Here is a 14256-nt window from a genome sequence, read left to right on the forward strand (position 1 = left end):
CATTTTATTATTACAGTAAATGATACCAGGTGTAATAAAAAATTTTAGTAAACATTTTGAAAAGGTTTCTGTCATACTTGGAATTGTTCGAGGAAAAGCAAATAATTTTTTCTTCATTGCAAAACTATTTCTGTTTTTTAGAAGAAAACGACATAATTACGGTATTTGAGTTGAGTAACAATTTTTTAATATATGTGAATTTATTTGACTTTTGAGAATTAGCAGTTCCTTTTGATGGTCCAACCAGATGGCTAATCCAGATGTTTGCAAAACTGGTAGTTGAGAAAATGCTTTCTGAATTCTTGGGCAATGATTGGAAATTTTTACTTCAGGTGCCTTAAAGTGTATTCTGAGGAAAGAGATGTAATCTACGTTGTCTAAATAATTCATTTGATTTATTTTTCTCAATGATAAAATTTGATATAATTTCTGCAAAAATACAGAGTAGTTCGCATTTAGTTAGTATAAAACCTGTTAACTCACAGAATGTTATATAACCTCGCATCTTCTGAAATCCACCTTTATAAGGCAAGGCTATTTTCCAGATTTTTAAACTGTAACATTACTTGGTACTTTGGTATTATCGCAACCACATTGGCGCAGTTTGGCGATTTTTTAAACAAGAGAAAGAATGGTAATTTGGAATCTGAGAAAGTTATTTATTTCATATCATGCATGTTATTAGATATATACTTTAATATTAGTTCAATATTTATTCGAAAACAATTTATAAAGCTACTTAAAAATAGTGTTTCCCGCATGTATAATCATTCCACTTTACGACGGTCTGACCGTCAATTTCTAACACTTCCAAGCATGTTTTTTGTTTTGTTTGTTTGTGTGTTTGCGACTTATCTCACCCGATCGACAGTAACGTCAGTTAAGGTCCCTAACATCAGAGCAAGCCCATAAAATTCATCGTGGCAAGGTGGTTTTCCCCATGTGTAACGTGTATACGAGCCAGTTTCCCTTAGAAAGTCCTCCACGAAGGCATCTCTCCTCTTAGGCAGATGGCCCTCGAGGCTTTGCCATAATCACACACACACACACACATCGTGGCAAGGCGTCAAGATTGCGCCTGTCGTTGGTAAGTGCCTTGAACACGATACAAGGTGAAAATACGACGTTGCTCAGTTCTGCCCGCAATTTAGATGGAGAGCACGCCGAGGAGACGTACCCGAGGATCTCCTACCCCTCTTTGTCTAGCGCCAGCCTCTTAAAAGGACTTTCGGCTCGGCGCATATTGAGAGTGCCCCAATGCCGCACAGCAACGCATTTTTCGGCATTTGAACTCGAGCCCTTTTGTAGGTCGCTAAAAGCAAAATTTAGCATTCGTTAATTCTCCAGCAGCATATAAATCTGACTAGTGTAACAGGTGCCAGACGACTATTCTCCAAACAATTATCACTTCCAATACCGACGTGTTCGTTATACGTCTTCACGTCTCATTTCCAGAAAGTTTGTTTCCAAAAATGCAACATTATCAAATGCGGATCTGAATATTCCTGTCTATGAGCCAAAATAAAACGTCATCAAATTCATTTACAATTGTTATATATTAATCATTTATACTTTCTGCACAATTTTCACAGAACTTTTCTCGTTTTCAGGTAAATCAGCGTATGTTTCAAAATTAAGCTGAAGACGAAAAATATCGCAATTTCCTTTAGAGCTTCTAATACATCAAAAACAGCATGTATAAAAATGGCGACCTTGCTTATTCAAACTTACATTTATCGATGTGATACCTGAAATATTTTATAAGCATGGTTACTGTTTGGGGACTAAATTTGGCGACGTTTACCAAGGTGATTGTGATAGTACCAAAGCACCCGTTACTTTATGGTTTTTAGCCGTTAATTAATATTTTAGCAAAAGTTATAATTCTTATATGCAAATAATAAAACATTGCCTCCTGTTCTTTACGATTCCCAGTGGATGCGATGTTTTCTCCAAAATCTGTTCTCTTTTGATGTTTAATGGAATACGGGGAAGCATGCAATGGTTATTTATCAAGAAAGAGATGATTCTGTGTTAGAGTTTTAAAAGAAAAGGCCCATACTTATGCTACGCATGAAAGAAATCATGAAAATGTCCATGCAGCCAAGCTATTCCTAACATTCGAATCTGGCTGAATTAAAAGCATTCAGCGATTTATCTTATACACTTATCTAACTGGTTGTTCCATCTGGCTTTTGAATTGAAAACTAAATAAGGTTTGAATGCTTATGCTCTATTTTTCTGAGATTACAGACAGTTCAAGTAAAGTAGATACATTTAAAGTCATGTTACTGGAAAGATATTCACATGAAATCAAGAATGAAAATTGTGTTACCTATTCCACAAAAAACTCCCATTTACTTTAATCACAGAATGCTGACACCTTTCAAAAGATGAATTTGATTACTGCTTGAAGCTAATTGCAAGAATGTAACAAAAACAAACCGCTTTTATATTTAGCAATGATTCTGAAATTATGATTGTACTTCCTCAAATTTTAAAGAAATTTTCTTTTGTTACTGTCAAATCTGTCAATGTAGGATTCATATTCCTGGATCTGGTATACACTATCAGTTAATAGTGCAGACATACTAATTAAGTTTTTATGCGAATCCGTAGTATAAAAACAATACCATAGCAAATAAGACAGAAATTTCTTGTCGAAATGAAGCAATCGTCTTGGGGCTTCTTTCATGCCTATTGACAGCTCTGAGAGATACACTCTTAGATAAAAAAACGACGCATCAAGAAGGAGTTATCTGAATGGGACGAAAATCGGTAGAGGTGATGTACATGTACAAAAAACAAATGATTACGGTTTGAGAAAAATTGGATGATTTATTGATGTAATAGAGCTTCACAAAGTGAAAATTCAGTAACGCGTTTGTCCACCTCTGGCCCTTATGAAAGCAGTTATTCGGCTTGGCATAGGTTGCTAGAGTTTGCGGATGTCCTTCTGAGAGATAACGTGCCAAATTCTGTCCAACTAACTCGTTAGATCGTCAACTTTCCGAGCTGGTTGAGAGCACTGCCCATAATGCTCCAAACGTGTTCAATAGGAGAGAGATCCGGCGACCTTGCTGACCACGGAAATATTCGGCAAGCACTAAGGCAAACAGTAGAAACATGTGCAGTGTGGGGGCAGGCATTATCTTGCTGAATTGTAAGCCCAGGGTGGCGTGACATGAAAGGCAACCCAACGGGCCTTAAGAACTTCGTCGACGTACAGCTGTGCTGTGCGACGGATGACAACCAAAGGGGTCCTACTATGAAATCAAATGGCACCCCAGACCATCACTACTAGATGTCGGCGTGTCTGCCGGAAGACAGTCAGGATGGTATCACACCGCTGTCCGGGGCGTCTCCAGACTCGCCTTTGCCAGACTCGCCATCGGGGCTCGGTTCAAAGGGAAAGTCATCACTGAAAACTATTCTACTCCAGTCAGTGACATTCCAGTGCGAATGAGCGCGACACCACTGTAAACGGGCTTGATGTTGTACAGAGGTCAATGTTAATCGGTGCAAGGGGCGCCGTGACCTCAGCCCCCTTTCTGTGAGCCGTCGAGCTATTCGCCGATACGATCAACCGGCTTCTTTGAGTCCAACTACACAACCTCTCTCAAATTCTGACATCTGCACATATCGTTCGCGCACCTGTATGCGAGGCATGGTTACTGTCTACCAGAGTACACGGAATGAAATTCGTGAAGAATTTATGACCTGGAATCGTAATTTCTCCTCTTAAATATCCTGCCAAAGGGACCAACAAAGCCAGTTGCGCAGATCAGATGCGCTGTAGCGACTACCGTTCATTCATTGGCAGCCAAAATGTAAAATTCTGCATTTTCCGTCGAAAACTGTATGCATATCAATTTGTGTACAATTTGTTTTATATCCTCTCGGTGCGTGGTGCGTATTTTTTTGGGGGGGTCTAAGATTGTATATGCAGAGGACTCCTCTCCTTCACCAATAAATAAGGTATTTTGCACCAAAAATGATATTTCAGTTTTACTTCCCAACTTTGCATTAAAGATATTTAGTTGGAAGTAGCTTTCGGTAAAACGTTTAACTAACATTTGCCTGTTAAGAATAATTGTTAAATGATTAGATTAGATTATTTGTTATGAGAAATCATTTGAGTAATTTTGTATCAATAGGAAGATTTTTGCTAATAATTTTCTACACCGAATTCTTCTTAGTTATTGTTAGAATATTCACTCACGCTAGAAATTTATGTAAATTTAATGGCAAGTGGCATGGTTTTAAAATGTAGAAATTAAATTTAACCGGAAGACTAGTCAAGCTTTCCCCACGTCTGCACTGTGTCTCACTGAGCATATCAGAGCCTGCTGTGTTAGAGAAAAAAGAGATAGTTGTGTTTCAATAAGTGTTTTCCGGGTACTTTGTTATTATTGCAATCAACCCGGCGCGATTTAGCGATTTTTCGACATGTTATTAAGTACACATTTTAATTTTAGTTCCATATTCATTTTTCTTAATTTAGTTCCATTTAGTTCTATTTCTTAGAAAATATATTTAATTTATTCACAAATGATGTATCCGCATGTAATTATTCTAGTCTATCAGAGTCTTCTAGCCATTTCTAACTCTTTCAAGCAATTAAAACTCGTTAATTTTTTACTACAGCAGTGTATAAATCTGACTGATGTAGCAAAAGCGAGACGACTATTCTCGAACCAAATACTGCTTCGAATGCAGACGTGATCGTTATGATTTTTCACGCTGCATTTAAAAAAAAAAAATGTTTTACAAAATACACCATTATCAAATGTGAATCAGAGCATTCCCGATATTGGGGCAAAATATTATATTCTTGCAAAAATTTCCTCGGATGCAGGCAAGTTCAACAAGTGCATATTTCAAAATTTAGCTCAAAGACGAAAAACATCGCAATTTGACTTTAGAGCTTCCAATATAACCAAAATGGATGTGCACAAAAATGATGACGGTGCTTATTCAAACTTACAGTTATCGATATGGTTACTTGAAAAATTTTTATGTGCATAGTTGCCCCAGGCGACTTCTGAAAATCTGGCGACTTCTACTAAAGTGGTTGTGATAATACCATCGTAACGTTTTCCGTAATTTAGAGATAATATAAACGATCAGGTGTTATCGTTTTAAAATTATGATATTGTTGTAAATAATATAAAACATTCAGGGTAATATGTCTCATCTAGAGTATTTATGTAATGATATATAAGTTTTTCTTTGTTTATGCTAGCATTTTAATTTATAATCTGATATTTTTTTCAATGGAAGATTGTGAACAGTTACAGTTTTGTAACAGAGTCCATTATTCTATACTAAGGCCAGATGTGTTGGTATCTTTATTATGGAAGCACCTAATAGGTGGGTTATCGTTGCCTCCTATGAAGGGACGGACAGTTACAACCATGCCTTCTCTGGGATTCGAACCCAGGCTTTTCGGTATCGCAGTCAGTCTCCTCTAGGCACTATACCGTCTGAGCGGCGTAAAGCTATCTGGTATTTAAATATTTATTTCTTTTACCTTCGTTGGTGTTTGCGTTTACAATTTAATAGTTCTAAGGTCGTGACACGCCGTCCAAAATATACAGAAATATTTGTAACCGTATCTGTAATTACCTGTTTCGCTGAATACTCATTTTAATTTTACATCATAAAAATCATAACTTTAGCTTAAAAGCTTCAACTAAATAGTTCATGAATTATTTCCTATTTTAATCAATTTTTAAACACATTAAAAAAATAAAAAGAAACAAATAGGCAAGGAAAGAAACTTTCATATTATCACAGACGTTTCTTATAATTTAAAGCATGTTTAATTCCACATGGCTAAGTTATGTAATGTTTAAATGTCAACAAAATTATGTGGAATATCTAAATCGGGAATTTCCCAATCAGATATCAACTTATGTCACTGTTGCTCTAAACAGAGTGTCCCTTAGTATTGTTGTTCTTCAGCGCTCCACGCTCTCATGTCTCGAGGTGTTATATGCAATAACATTTTCCCCGCCCTGGGGCATCGTAAACTAGAACTGGAAGCAAACAATCAGTGGATAATGCTCTTTCTTTTTCGTCTTTGCACGTCCTTTGGTCTCTTGGGTTTCCCTTCGGGATTCCCAGACGGAATGGAAGCTTACAGATTTCATCTTCCAACGTCCTATTCTCCAATCTTTATTTTAGGCAGGAAGTTTCTTTCTTTTACCATATTCCGGGTATTTTTGACTCAAGGGTTCCCTCCTGTGGTTGAGCATTGATGGAAAGCGATGCTGCGCTATGTAATCAGAAAGTGTTTTCTGAAAATTGTGGAATGATGAGAAAAAAATGCTGTATACTTTTGATCTTCAGAGAATTTCTACTTATAAATATGACGCAGCTATTGGAATGGGTAAGGAAATCACCACGTACTCCTTCTTATCGAAAAAGTAAAATGTACATATGTCATTGTCACGGCGTATAATAATCTGCAGAAAGAGAGCATGAAGCTACTGACAATAAAAAATAAGTCTATCAACAAAGCTTTCTTGATGTTTGAAGAGAAGGGATATTCGACTGTATAGTTAAAAATGCGCAGTAATTTCCTTTAAAAGCGAAATGAATGTAAACTTGATTGTCTTATAATTTCGACAAAATTTAATAAATTAATTCATTGCAGAATAGAAAAGTTAATTCACACGGCAAGTTTATTATTAACTATTTTGTATTAACATTCATTAAAAAGGTACTTACAAATCAGAAAAAAATTATTAAATAATAAATGAACAACATTCTTAGTTGTTTAAAATAGTGTGCGCATATTTTTAATTACAAATTCTGCTTCAATTTAAGAATTTTTATTAAATTCTAACTTTTTCCTTTATACCAGAGTCTTCGAAACATCTAGCATAGCAGGATTTTTGGATTAAATCCCAATTTATTTACGACCTATATGCCTGCAATTTCGCTAAAGAAATAAATGGGAGACAAAGAATTTTAAAAGAACACTGTATAATAATGAAATACTAATGAGTAAGCTCATAAAATTACTATTAACAATTAATAATTGCATTTTGATTAATTACCACAAAAGTATGCATAATTACGGTCAAACCAAAGACAAATTTTTAAAAGATTTCTCAGCCTCCCCTCCCCAAAATATTTTTGGAGTTTATTACTAGTTGCGACTGATGAGAGGCTGTTTTACTTAACCATGTATACATATTCAATAAAAAGCCTAAATTCGTTTTTAAGAAACACGTATTGTTGTAATTTTATTCGGCAGCAGCTTTGAAAAACTTTCTGGATTTTCTGCTTTTAAAGTACAGATTTTTTATAGGAATTGACATGACTTCAACACGATTTTTAATACAAATGGCAGCAAAATATCACTTTCGACAGTCAGCAGCGAAGCATACATGTCCACCTCTCCCGTTCTACTGGGGCGTTTGACGAAATTAAACTTGCATTTTTCTTGTCTCGAAAACGCGACTTTATATTAGATTATATATAGCGTTGTTCTAGCATAGGTATTTTGACATAAAAATCGGACATTTTCTGAAATGACACATCGATGTTTTTCCATATTTCGAGTTTACGACTCAAATTATGCTCAGATATAATTAACTTAGTGAGAAATTAAAAAGAAAAAAAAAAAACATAGTGCACAAGAATAGTTCAGTTGGCGAAATTCTTAATTTATAGTAATCTGTTTTCTTTTCCCTTTTTTCATCAGGTACGAGCGGAAAAAATGTGCATTGTTTGCTCTTTCAAATAATTTAACAAAGCGCGTAAAGCACATTTGGCGTTATTAACGCTTATAACAAATATACCAAATTTCAAAACGCATCAATACATAAATTCCCGTATAAGTTTAGAAATTTTGGATTAAAAGTTCTAAATTTTTGCAAGTATACCTAGAAATACATCTAATTTAGAGTGATGGTAAAATTTGTAATAATCTAACTAATATACCTATGGTTTTGAAAAAAATTAATTAAATTACTAAAAGCTACAAATTTTATAAGTAAATCGGAAAATATCTGCAAATTTTATTTGGTTTGACCCTAATTTCACACTGTGAAAAAAGGAGTCAAGAATGTATAATAGAAAAGAGATATGATTAACATTGCGTCGCTAACATTTTGAGAGCCAAATTTTTTAAAAACTACTCATGCCATTTTTTACAACACTTAGCATTTTGACATAATTAGAGCCCTAGAATAGAAATACGCAAAAAAATAGGCATGTTATTTCAGAAAAACTCCGATTTTTGTGAAAATATGTATGTTAGAGTAATACTATCGAAATATATAAATCTAAATATACAAAGTCGTTCATTCGAGACATGAAAAATGCAATTTAAATTTTGTCAATCATCCCAGTAGAAGGGGAGGTAGAAGTGTCCTTTCTTTTCGTGCAAGGTGTACATGGGCCGAAAACACTTTGAAGAAGAGATAGCTTTGTAAGTGTCACATGAGAAGGAATTATGAAGAATCTTTAACACTAAAATTATTCCAAAACACATAAATAAATTCCGTAGTACAAAGCAAATATTTCAGTTAGTACTTTATTTTGAAACATCGTCATTTTCTGCTTATTATAATCGGTTCTGTGTAAAGTGTTGCACCTGCATGTGCGGGACCAGAAAGACAGATCTGAAGAATTTGATAGTATTTGTGTGTTTCCCACTCTGACGCATAGATAGTGTATACGAGCCAGTTTTCCTTAGAACGACCTCCACGAAGGCATCTCTCTTCTTAGGCAGATAGCCCTAGTGTGCTTTGCCATAATTAAATACACCACACCACCTGACGCATAGATGGAGAAAATATTCCAATGACATAACGTGCTTGTAGTCTCAAAAACTTATTAGAGATTACATCTACTTGGCAAGCTACTTAAAATTCGCATATTTCATTAGGTCAAAAGAACAAGAAATGTATAATTTGAAAATACTGTAATGATGCTTTTGACATAGTATGGAGGGTAATCTCTTAGAGATCGTCCATAAACATGCCATTATAGGAAATGCTCTTATTTGGATCGCTGACTTGTTGGGAAACAGGAAAGTTAAAGTTGGATATAATTGAACTCTTTCAAACATCAGGAATACTTTTGTGGGTTTACGCCAGGGATAGGTTTTTCAGTCAGTTACTATTTTTAGTATATACCCACAATATTTATCACCCTCTGTTTGAGGATGCCAAAATTTTGAAAAATCTGTTAACGTTCTAAACAATCTCGAAAGAACATTCTTATATGATCTCAGAATCTTAAACTGGAATTTAATCTGCAAAAATTACTCTTCAGAATTTTCACAACAGATCAAAATCACAGAAATCATATGAGGCCCAGCATCATAATGGATAATATACATTTAACACAGACAAATGATTCAAATTACCTTGGAGTGCAAATTGTTTTGATTTGCTCTTCACAAAACAAATTAAGAATTGTGGAAATAAAGCTCTAAGGAAACTAAACATCCTAAAAACCTTATGTGGGACTACTGGAGAGCAAATCCGAAAACTCTTTGAATAATCTTTGGAAAACTAGTCAAATAGAACAAAGCTAGAGTATATCGCGGCTACCTTGGCGAGTGCTTCGACCACAGCACTCAGTTATTTAGACAACGTCCAGGCCAGAATGGCAAAAATTATCAGTGGCACAGTTTCCTCTGCCAACTACAAAAGAGCGGTTCGAGAATGTCGCCTCAGAACTTCTAATAATAGAAAAAAGTACCAGACTTTGAACTTTATTAACAAAACTAGAAGCTGCGATACAAATCACGTTTCACGAAAACATTTTGAGAATCGGTACATGAAAACCAGACCTAAAAAGTTCATGTATTTTACAATTCGATTTTGAAATAAGGTAAATGATCGGTCTTATCATTGCACCCTTTCAGTACTTATAGAACGTTTTCACAATTATCCCCAAGAATATTACAATTTAACTCATTAAACCATATTTGAAAAGAAGAACTAAAAAATATTATCTTTGCACAGCGTGTAAAGACTGTCCAGACAATATTAGGAAGTAACCTCGTTTATGCATTTTTTGACGGCTAAGCTGACGAAACTATACAAAACGGCGAAGCGGCATACATATTGTTCTCCCGAATGGTATAGCCGAGAATCTTAAAACGAGCACAAGCATCTTCGCCTCAAATTTTCCCAGAGAGCTAAGAGCAATAAAAAGGCCTTGCATGAATCTTATCGGCTTGAGAATACAAAACACGCAAATGGTTTGATGGTCTTCTGCAATTCCAGAGCTGCATTAAAGATAATTTGTTAAGAACAATCACACTTCTCCAAGATATTCAGCATTAAGTGAGGGAAATTGAAAATATAAATAAGAACTTAATTCTGCAGTAGATGGAAACGAAATCGCAGAAAGGCTCGCAAAAGAGACAAGAGATCTCAATGATGGTAATAAGAACCAAATCACTCTTGACGATGCAAATGCCATCGTTGTAAGGCATCGAATTCGAAGAAATACCATCAAAAAGGGCTGTCAGATTTGTGAGATTAATGATTATCGAGACATCACATTTTTTTCGAGGCATTTTTTACTGTGATGAGACTAGATTTTTTCCTTTCCGGGGTTTTTTTCAAGCAAAATGCATAGCTACTATACTTTGTCTCTCGGCAACTGCTAAAATTCAAAAGGCCACGTGCCTTTAAAAACCTCACAATTTATGATGAAATTCTCAGTCAACATAAATGATATCTGAATTTTTTCAGAGCAAATTCAACCTCGTTTTCAAAGATGGAAGCACAGAAGGAAGATTCTTATCTTAGTTGATTGCTATCTTGCATACTGTCGTAAAAGCATAAAAGCCAGATAAAATTTTCCCAGTCTAGAAATGTTTTCTAAAAACTGGTTGTTTCACGTTCAAGTGAAAAAGAAAGTAAAATGGCAGCTAAAGAATGAGATAATGTACTTGTCTCTTTTTGGAAGAACTTACATAATAGTCGAATTTATCTGCTTTGACAGTGAGGTTGTCATTGTTGAAATAGTGACACTGGAAGGGATGGTGGCCTTCCACGTGCAAGAAGATCCAAGTGACGAAAGTGATAATAAAGGTGACTCTGAATTTTACAGAGTACCCTTAATTTTACAACGGTAACTTCAGCAACGAACATAATAAAAATATATTCTTAATACTGATGGAAACAGCGAGAGATTTCACAGTCTCCATGAATTGAAAAATATATTTCGATTATCCATAAGAAAAGGGGTAATTAAAAAAACTGCACTTTTGGGCCAGGAATTAAGCAACACAGCTTTTGTATTACTTCTTCTTTCAATATACATGTTAATTGTTTGTCGAAATTGTGAAGTGTTTGTCGAAATTGTAAACATGAAATAAATGACTTTGGTTACAAATAAAATAATGCATTGCTTGACATTCATAATGTAGCAGTGATCAGCACCAGAAGTAATATTAATCTCGAAAGTATTACTATTAAAGAAATTCTACTTACACTAAGAATCTTTATGTACGTATATATGTTCCTCGCGTTCTGAAAATAAACGGTGGTACTTGGTTGGATCCATCAGTTTTGAATTAACGTAATCATCCAAACGAATGTGCATATTTAGAATCCCGAAATTTAAATTTCAAAATTTTTTAATTCATTTCTTATTTTGTACAAATTTAACGAATTTTTGATTAAAAATATCGGCAGTTCTGAAGTGAGCAGGAGCAACACTGTTCGAAATGAAATATTTTTAATCTGCAGTGCGCGAGTGATTTCGAGAGTCGCCATTCGGAAAAATCTAATATATTATCTTTTAATTTTAATGAAAAAAACTTGGCTATTTGAAAGTAATATGTTACCACTGCTGGAAATAAAATACTTTTGACTTCCACGGGCCAGGTTTCGATAACTAAGCATAAGCACAGTTCTTAAGAATATTTTCCTATTTATTAATGTCGTTTACTTAAATAAAAATGCATTAAAATAAGATATCTAAATAGAAATGATAACTATTTGTATGCAATTACGCTGGCTGGATTCGCAAAAATCATTTAGTACTTATTTTGTGATAATGATTTTAGGCGGCTGGTAGGACAAGCTGCTAGTTTTTAAAGAAATAATTTAGCGAATATTGAAAAAAGAGGTATGGCTGTATAGAGACATTAAGTTATTTCCTAGCAGGAGAGATGAAAAATGAGCAACGTCCTCGCCGGGACTCCAAACACGGACTTCTCGAATACGCGCCGAGTGTGCTGACCATAGCACCATGAAGGCATGCTAAGAAGGCTGGAGAAATATCTTCTATACTCCCCCCTTTTAAATGATGACTGGGGATTAGGAGATCCAATCGCCAAATCCTGGTGATGGAGAATCATCATCCATAATTCTTTTAGTTTCTTTTATCACTGTAGACACATTAGGTTATTTTGAAAGAGGAGACATGAAATATGAGCAATGCACTCACCGGGACTCGAACCACGGAGCTCGCGAGTATGCGTCGAATGTGCTGTCCACTATATCACTAAGGCATGCTAAGAAGGCGGGAGAAATACCTTCTATGACAACACTTAATGGGCTATCGGAAATCCTCAAGATATGCTGTTTTAAAATATTTTGTAACTGTCCTGTTGAATTTTGGTGCCGTAAATGGGAGGAACATGGTATTTGATAAGTATTTCAAAAATGCAAGCAAGAAATTAATAATAAAAAGCCAAAAAAATGTTTTGTAAGTCAGCTTACTTAAAAAACTGTACATTGATATAACAAACTGTGAAAAGACTAAAAAATAGAGAAATGCATGCTAACTACTGTATCAGGAATTCTAAACTTATGTTGCTTTCAAATTTTGGCATTTTCCTGTTGAATTGTAAGTGGCTTAAAAGCGAAAAAAAAGACGCTTAATAATAAAACTAAAAATGACGAAACTGCTACCAAGAACAGGCTGCGGTCTCAACGAGAACATGAACAGCCATAACAAACCTCCTGGTGCCACGTTAAAACCGTAATACTTTCAGTTTTTTAACCTTATATATATATATTTAAAAAATCATGTACTCTAATACATTTTAAGTTCCTTTTTTTTAAGATACCGAAGTAAGTTTAACATCACTCAGTACTGAAAACAAAAGAGAAATACACTAAGTTAAACATAAAATTAGTAACACAACAACCTTGAGTTAGGCGTAGATTTATATCAAGATCTTATTCGATTTTTAGGGCAGAACAGGTACAAGTCTCTCTTCGTCAGAAGCAAAGAAACTTGCAAGAAGCAGTTAGACTTATACTCTATAATTGACCGAGCTATTGCGAAGAGCAATGTTGCCGGTTCCAGAATTAAAGCCCAAGGGCACTTGATATAAAGAAATCCGGACGTGGAGAAAATCTCAGATGAGAAAACGGAGAAAAGGGAAAAAAGAGAAGTACCAAAAGGAGAAAGACAATCCAATCGGACAAGTTCGCAAAACGTGACGAGCGATCATAGCTTTCAAGGAGGACCCAAGACAAAGCAAATCAATGACAACAATATGAGAAGATACAGTACAGCAATAGTTCCAATGACAAATTCAAATACAACTAAAAACCTCAATCAATAGTGCTAAATACAACACAATAAAATACAACTATACAACACAATTTTAATACAGCTATTCAAAGCAATACACTACAGCAACTCAACAACAACTTAAGTAGCCTATTTACAAGACTACTACATCATCACAATGCAAAAAATCTCACAGCATTAGTTTTATAATTAGAGAAGCTGTGGTCGTAACGGTCGTATTTATACTCCAGAATAAAGCGAAAGGAAGGTAGCGCCATCTAACGGCAAAAATGTTAATGACATTGAAAAATTAAATTAATTGATTTTTAAAAGCGTTAGGAAGGACTGGATTGGACTTAAAATCCTTAACCAAACAAGATAAATCTTAAAATGTGAAAAGCTGCAAGAAAATCTAATTCACCAATTGAAGTTTTTTGAAGGATTTTTGCAGACCTAAAGTATTTCATCATAATTTTAACTTTGGCACAGTTTTAATAAAATAAAATAATTTCAATCTTTCTAATTCTTTGAAAAGAATATAAGAAACTTAACTTCGAATAAATTTATCTGAAAAAAACATAAATCAGTATAGTCGAACCATTTACGGCTCGCCTTGATGTTTCTAGACAGCAGATTTCGGATTTTCCGGAATTAAAAATTTCCACCATTTAAAAACTGAACTACCTGTAGTAGAAAAATAAAACCTTCAGAATTAATTAAAAATTAGTAGGGGAAGTGAAGTAT

Source organism: Stegodyphus dumicola, chromosome 4 (assembly GCF_044657685.1).
Source record: "Stegodyphus dumicola isolate Sdum_Otavi_A_Nest chromosome 4, ASM4465768v1".
Classification (NCBI taxonomy): domain Eukaryota; kingdom Metazoa; phylum Arthropoda; class Arachnida; order Araneae; family Eresidae; genus Stegodyphus; species Stegodyphus dumicola.